Genomic DNA, 8,275 nt, shown 5'->3' with positions numbered 1-8,275 from the left:
ACAGGGTCTTGCTCTGTCACCCAGGCTGGTGTGCCGTGGTGTGATCACAGCTCACTGCAGCCTCAACCTCCAGGCTCCAGTGATCCTCCCACCTCAGCCTCCTGAGTAGCTGAGATTGTAGGCACATGCTACCATGCCTGGCTAATTAAAAAAAAAAAAATTTTTTTTTTGAGATCTCCCTGTTTTGCTCAGGTTTGTCTCAAATTCCTGGCCTTAAGTGATCCACCTGCCTTGGCCTCCCAAAGTACTGAGATTACAGGCATGAGCCACCACACCCAGCCTCTTCTCTTTTTATAAGGACTCATCCTATTCCAGAATGCCCTTATCTTAACATACATTTTATTTACATATGCAATGGACCGATTTCCAAAAAAGGCCAAATTCACAGGTACCAGTCCCCAAATCTGTGGTGCTTTGCTAGGGCCATTGTGACACCATAAACTGAGTGGCGTAAGCAATAGCAGTGTATTCTCGCACAGCCCTGGAGGCCAGAAGTCCAACATCAGGATCCCAAGCTGGCTCCTCCGGGGGCTGTGAGGGCGGCATCTGTTCCAGGCCCCCCTCCTTGGCTTGCGTCAGATGGCTGCCTTCTCCCTGTGTCTCTTCATATCCTCTTCCCTCCGTGCATGTTAGTATGTTTTTGGGAGGCCCAGTTCAACCCACAACAACTGGCCACTTTGGGAGAGCTCTTGCAAGCCCAACGGGATATCCTGGATGGTCACAGTTGACTGGGAGTTGGGGAGGAGAATTTTCACAACATTTTATACAATAGTCTTTTTTTTTTTTTTTTTTTTTTTTTTTTTTGAGACAGAGTCTCGCTCTGTCACCCAGGCTGGAGTACAATGGCAAGATCTAGGCTGCCTGCAACCTCTGCCTCCTGGGTTCAAGTGATTCTCCTGCCTCAGCCTCCCGAGTAGCTGGGATTACAGGTGCCTGCCACCACGCCTGGCTAATTTCTGTACTTTTAGTAGACAGGGTTTCACCACATTGGCCAGGCTGGTCTCAAACTCCTGACCTCAGGTGATCTGCCCGCCTTGGCCTCCCAAAGTGCTGGGATTACAGGTGTGAGCCACCGTGCCCCGCCTATACAATAGTCTTTAAAGAAATAAAGATTTTCTATTCCTTTCTCTATTTCGTAGGGAGCTATCTATCTTGAGCCTTAGTCGTTTTTTATTCTCCATACATTTAACATAGTACAAAATAGGGCCTTGATAAAGGTCCATGGAGTTTACTGAGCCCCCAGCAGCATGGGCAGTGCCTGGCACTTACGGCAGAGGATGTGGTCGAGGCTAGTGAAATAGAGGTTGACTTCCAAATTACACAGACCAGGTTCAAATCCTAAATTTGTTTTGTGATGACTCTCATGGCCCTGAATTAACCCTCCAAGCCTCTGTTTGCTTATCGGTAAAATGGAAACTCTCAGAGTATCTACCCTTTGCGGTTGCTACCAGAACAAAATGATGTGATGCACATATGATGCTCAGCAGAGGGCCTGGCTCATGACAGGTGCCTCATAAACACTACAGTTGGGCACTCAGTGAATGTGTGTTGACTTGAACTGCATAGCAACATGATGTCCCCACTCGGAAAATATATTTACCTTCCAGCATTTCGGTGTGGATTGTAGAACATAGTGGGGTGCCTGAATTTCCCACACACACTTGCCCAGCCATAACACGCATTTGACAACTTTCTCATGATGGCCATCAACGTGAACATCGAAGGAAGCCTGCCTCTGGGGCTTTCTTAATCTGAATTCAGTGATCATCTTAATACAAGAGCTCATTTCCATGGTTGTAAACTTTGCCTTGGATTGTTTGACCTTGGACGTTGGGTCTTTGTTTCTGCATTTGTTTCACAACTCAATTTGGAGAGGAAAAAAAAAAAACAATGGAAGGAGGGAGAGCTGCTTTGCAAGAGACACACCTTGTTCAAGACACATGGTAGAGTGGGTGGGTGGGTCCGCCTAACAGCTCCAAGAGAGGGTGGAGAACCTTCGTTCCCTAAACCTGCATCGTGTCACAACACACAGTGACGACATGCGCAGCAGCATTCCACTGGCTGTGGCAGACTGAGGGGAGAGTGAGTGGACATTGGAGCTATTTACATTCCCAAGCAAGGCTGTGCAGGCTCCTCCCCTGGCCTTCCTGGGCTGATTCTGATAGACCTGTGTCAACAGAGATCCTGCAATAACTTTAGGGTCAGCCTCACCTCTGTGATCCCAGCACTTTGGGAGGCCGAGGCGGGTGGATCACAAGGTCAGGAGTTTGAGACCAGCCTGGCCAACATGGTGAAACTCCGTCTCTACTAAAAATACAAAATTAGCCGGGCATGGTGGCTTGCGCCTGTAATCCCAGCTACTCGGGAGGCCAAGGCAGGAGAATCACTTGAACCCAGGAGGCAGAGGTTGCAGTGAGCTGGGATTGTGCCACTGCACTCCAGCCTGGGTGGCAGAGCGACACTCTGCCTCAATAATAATAATACTAATAATAATTTAGGGTCCGTCCCAGATCCAAATGAATCGTGGTTTCCAAAAGGCAAAAGAATAAAGACATGTGAGCTACATGATGCAATGGGCTAAGGAGATTTGGCCAGCTGGACCAAAGGGCATGACATAACACACAGCTGGCTTCAGGCGTGGGCCACCCCCACCTCTCCTGACCCCTAAAAAGACCTTCATTGCTTCCAGGTAGAAGAAAGTGGTTTGAGCTTATAGAGGAGGAGGGTTTGCTACACTGGGTTGACGCGGAGGTTTCTTGGAAGTGTGGGGGACAGTGGGGAGTGGGGAAAAGATGATTGACAGGACAAGATAAATAAAGCTAGTTGATCAGGATCCTCTCACCTCTCAATAATGTTGATAATAGTTGGCATTTCTGAGCTTTGGCTGTAAGACGGGCAGCAAATGAGGTGTTTGTCATATGTTATCTCTGGTTCTCACAACTCTCAAGGTGGCTTTTATTTTATTTATTATTATTTTTTGTAGAAACAGGGTCTTGTTATGTTGCCCACAGGCTGGTCTCCCGCTGGCCTCAAGCAATCCTCCCCCCTCAGCCTCCTAAAGTGCTGGAACTACAGGCATGAGCCACCTCACCAAGCCTCCAAGGTGGTTTTTATTACACTCGTTCCATTTATCTATGACCGCATAATAAATGACTGAAACCACAGTGGTGGGAAGCCATAACTGCTTTATGATGTTCACGGCTTCTCTGGGTCAGGGGTTGGAAGGGGCTTGCTCCATGATGTCTGAGCTGGGAAGACTTAGAGCACAGGAGAGGCCCAATGGCTGCAGCCAGATCCATCCTGAGGTTCATCACCTCCATGCCTTGCAGCTGCTGCTGCCACCGGCTGCACCCTCTGCTGGGATGTCTGCAGTGCGCCTGCGTGAGGCCCCTCCACGAGACTGAGCTTCCTCACAGCATTTCAAGTTCCAAGAATGAATGTCCCAGGAAAGGGAGCCAAATGCAAGCTGTACCGCCTTCTACAGACCTGGAAGTCACACAGCATCACTTCTCCTCTTCCTGAGGTTCAAGTTCACCCCTCCACAGGAGGAGAGGTCAGTTGTCCTTGTAAGAAGAGCATGTGGATGGGAGATGTTGTTGTGGTCACCTTTGGAAATTTTTTCTGCCACGATACTTGTTCGAATGGAAGGTAATGCAGACTCGAAGGGTTCCATGGATCACTTAAGGCCAGGTATTTGAGGTTAGCCTGGGTAACATAGCGAGACCCTGTCTCTATAAAACATTTTAAAACTAACTGGGTGTGGTGGCATGCGCCTGTAGTCCCAGCTACTTGGGACACTGAGGTTGGAGGATTGCCTCAGCCCAGGAGTTCAAGCAGTAAGCTATGATCATGCACTCCAATCTGGGCAAGAGGCAAGATCCTGTCTCAAAAGAAAGAAAGAAGGAAGGGAAGGAAGGGAAGGAAGGGAAGGAAGGGAAGGAAGGGAGGCAGGGAGGGAGGGAGGGGAAGGGGAAGGGAGAAAGTTCAGCAGTTCCACAGCTGTTTTTGTTTTGAAGGTTCAGCAGTTCCACAGCTGTTTTTGTTTTGTTTTGTTTTTTGAGACAGAGTCTCGCTCTGTCGCCCAGGCTGGAGTGTAGTGGTGCAATCTCAGCTCACTGCAACCTCCGCTTCCCGAGTTCAAGCAATTCTCCTGCCTCAGCCTCCTGAGTAGCTGGGATTATAGGCACCTGCCACCATGCACAGCTAATTTTTTTGTATTTTTAGTAGATACAGGGTTTCATCATGTTGGCCAGGCTAGTTTTGAACTCCTGACCTCAAATGATCCACCCACCTCGGCCTCCCAAAGTGCTGGGATTACAGGTGTGAGCCACCACACCTGGCCACAGTTCCACAGCTTTTAAGTGCCAGCTCTGGGATCTGCACTCAAGCCACTTGGGTTTAAGGCATTTTTCTATCCATGTGACTGCACCCTGACACTGAAATCCCTGGTGCCTTTGGGTTTCCTTTGCATGTTACTTTTTCCCTTGTAATTGCCCTCTAACCATCATCTCACTTCTTCGTGATCCCTCTGATGTGCTTTGATTCTCTTTTATCATCTTTAAACCAATGGTCCCCAACCTTTTAGGCACCAGGGACCAGTTTCATGGGAGACAATTTTTCCACACATGGGGGTGGGAGGGAGGGTTTTAGGATGATTTGAGCGCATTCCATTTATTGTACACTTTATTTATATTGTGATTCCATTGTAATATATAATGAAATAATTATACAACCCACCATAATGTAGAATCAGTGGGATCCCTGAGCTTGTCTTCCTGAAACTAGATGGTCCCATCTGGCGGTCATGGGAGACAGTGACAGATCATCAGGCATTAGGTTCTCATAAGGAGTGTGCAACCTAGATCTGTCCCTTGCATTTGCAGTTGACAATAGGGTTCATGCTCCTATGGGAATCTAATGCTGCCGCTGATCTGACAGGAGGTAGAGCTCACATGGTAATGCAAGCGATGAGGAGTGGCTGTAAATACAGATAAAGCTTTGCTCACTCTTCCGCAACTTACCTCCTGCTGTTCGGCCTGGTTCCTAACAGGCCACAGACCAGTACCTGGCAGGTGCTGCTGCTGCCCAGGGCATGGGGACCCCCGCTATAAACCATTTGCCCTTAAACTTCATTTCTGCCAATAAACAAAGCACAGATGTGACTCCATATGCAGCCCGCTCCCTCTGGGATCCCAGATCACATGCTCTGATGACAGGGCTCCTGGATGTGCCATGGGGCTGACATCTCCTGCCTTTTTCACCCCCAAAGCCCTCAGGAACACAAGCAGGGAGAGGGCACTTGTTATTGGGAAAAGACTGCAATCCACATTAAATACACAGGAAGCAAATCCTTACCACACTGACTGCTTAAATCCCTTTTCTAATAATTAAAAGCAATCAACTTTGTAACCAGTGGAAGCACTATGGTTTGAGCCCAGAGCTTAAGATAATCAGATATGGGCTAGGCGCGGTGGCTCACGCCTGTAATCCCAGCACTTTGGGAGTTCGAGGTGGGTGGATCACCTGAGGTCAGGAGTTTGAGACCAGCCTGGCCAACATGGTGAAACCCCATCTCCACTAAAAATACAAAAATTAACCAGGCTTGGTGGCACACGCCTGTAATCCCAGCCATTGCACTCTGCACTCCAAGCTCACTCTGTCAGCTTGAGTGACAGAGTAAGACTCTGTCTCAGAAAAAAAAAAAAAAAAAGATAATCAGATAAGGCAGCCCCACTAGGTCAACAGGTAAATTCTCTTTCTCTAAATCCCACCTACAACCATCCGTATATTGGTTCTTCTATTGTTCAGACATCTTACATATTTTCCTCATTAAAAACTGTGAATCTTTTATGGTATACAATGTGCCCTAACCTCCTTCTATTCCCTCATCTTCAGCCCAGTATCCCTGTCCCCTCCCGGCTATGTCATTCCTTTGTCCTCTGCCACTTGAAGACTCTATAGGCTCTTGCATTGAGTCTTTCCTGCTTGTTCGCATCCTCCAAGGCTAAGAGCCCCTTCCATAGGCTCTTAATGCATAACAGATTCTCAGAGATCAGCTGTTGCAGCCACAATGACCAAACTCAGGGGTCTGATGTCCTCATCTGCTTGGGCTACCATAACAAAACCACAGGCTGGGTGGCTTCCGCAACAGGAATGTATTTCTCACAGTTCTAGAGGCTAGAAGTCTGTGATCAGGGTGCCAGCACGGTCAGGTTCTGGTGGGGGCACTCCTCCTGCCTCCCTGTGTGCTGATGTGGCCTTTCCTCAGTGTGTGTTGGAGTGGGAGAGAGCGTGCATGCAAGCTCCTGGGGTTTCATCTTATAAGGACACTAATCCCATCATGAGGAGCGTACCCTCGTGACCTCAACTGAACCTCATTACCTCTCAAAGGCCCCATCTCCAAATACCATCATATTGGGGATAAAGATGGGGAGTGGGCACGATTCAGTTCAGAGTACTGGTGGACACATTTTAGGAGCCCGCCACTAGGTTTTAAGCTTCACTGCCATCTTACCTAGGGCTCCAGGGCACTGCAAATGGAAAAAAGCAATCAACTGTTCACAAGAGATGTCTATTACAATTTCCCATTTCTTTTATGGTAGGTGGAGTAGTGAGGGCTTGGGAGACAGACTTCCTGGGGTTTGAATCCTAGTTTTTCTATTTACTAGCTGTGTGACTTTGGGCATATAGCCCAACCTCTCTGTGCTAATAACGATTCCTACCTTATAAGTTAGTTGGGGGAGATTATATGCCATAAAGTAGGTAAAGCGTTAGCACTTAGCCTTTTAAATAATATTAACTATTTATTAGTCTTCCTATTTAACAATACAAGTGAGCCATTTTTTTCTGTCGAAAGAATAGAAAATGTGATAATAAAAGAGAAATGTGAGCTGGGCACAGTGGCTCACACCTGTAATCCCAGCACTTTGTGAGGCAGAGGCAGGTGGATCACCTGAGATCAGGAGTTCAAGACCAGTCTGGCCAACATGGAGAAGTCCCCCTATTTCTATAAAAATACAAAAGTTAGCAAGGTATGATGGTGGTGCCTATAATCCCAGCTACTCAGGAGGCTAAGGCAGGAGAATCGCTTGAATCCGGGAGGAGGAGGTTGCAGTGAGCTGAGATTGTGCCATTGCACTCCAGCCTGGGTGACAAAGCAAGACTCCATTTCAAAAAAAGAGAGAGAGAGAAATGTGGAAAAGGAAAAAGTAAGGGAATGATTTGAATGGGAAGGAAAGTTGGAATGTGTTGGGATAAGACAGAGGTTAGGACAAGCCTCTGGAAAAAGGTACCCACAGTTTGCAGTCCAGTAGAAACAGAATGTAATTTACAAATGAAAGCCACAAGTGTAAGCCATATATGTAATGTAAAATTTTCCAGTAGCCACATTTAAAAAGTAAAGAGATAGGTGAAATTAATTCTAGTAATATATTTTATTTAATCCGATTTATTTAGTTCTGTATGATAACCCACTATATGGTATATTTTAGATAACTCAATACAGTGACTACCGTACAAAATAACCTAAAATTATTAACGTGACTTTTACAGTCTTTGCCATCTGGTGTGGGTTTTGTGCTTATCGCACATCTTAAGTCAGACTAGCCACGTTTCAAGTGCTTAATGGCCACCTGTGGCCAGTGGCTATCATATTGGACAGCGCAGGTCTAGTTTCAGACATTCATTCTTATTTCTCTGAGTATCTGCCGTGACTTGCAAGCCCTATACACAGAGAATATTTTTAGAAGCTGTTAACAAATTGAGGCTCCAGGCAGCAACCACCCATCCTGCCACAGCAGGATCCACCCCTTGCCACGCGTCTCCTGTTTTCCTTTAAGGTGTTATAGCACTTCATTTCGCCACCCACTCGAGGGCTGATATTTAAGGGCCTGTTTTGGTTCCATCCTTACATTTGAATTCATGTAACCCATGGCAACAGTGAGGCTCCTGAAGCTGATTGTGATGTTTAGTTTCCACAATGCTGAGTTGAGAGTTAGGGGGAAAAAAGCATTTGTCTGTAGCTTGGAAAGTGACAACAGGGCCACAGGGAGACTTTGCTTTGGCAAACTGGATGGCGTTGTTACTGTCATCCACATACCCTCTAAGAAACACGTGACTCCTTCCTTCTCTGGACCTTTGTTAGCAGAATGAGGTCCTTAGAGCAGAGTTGATCGAGCCAGGATCTGGGGGTTGAGCTCTATAGGGGCGACTTGGCCGCATATGGAGAAACAATGTTTTCGTAGCCACCACCTCCATTACCCACCGGGTCAGCCTC

Source organism: Papio anubis, chromosome 4, assembly GCF_008728515.1.
Source record: "Papio anubis isolate 15944 chromosome 4, Panubis1.0, whole genome shotgun sequence".
Lineage (NCBI taxonomy): Eukaryota > Metazoa > Chordata > Mammalia > Primates > Cercopithecidae > Papio > Papio anubis.
The sequence above is the reverse complement of the archived record's forward strand: the minus strand, read 5'-3'. Positions refer to the sequence as shown.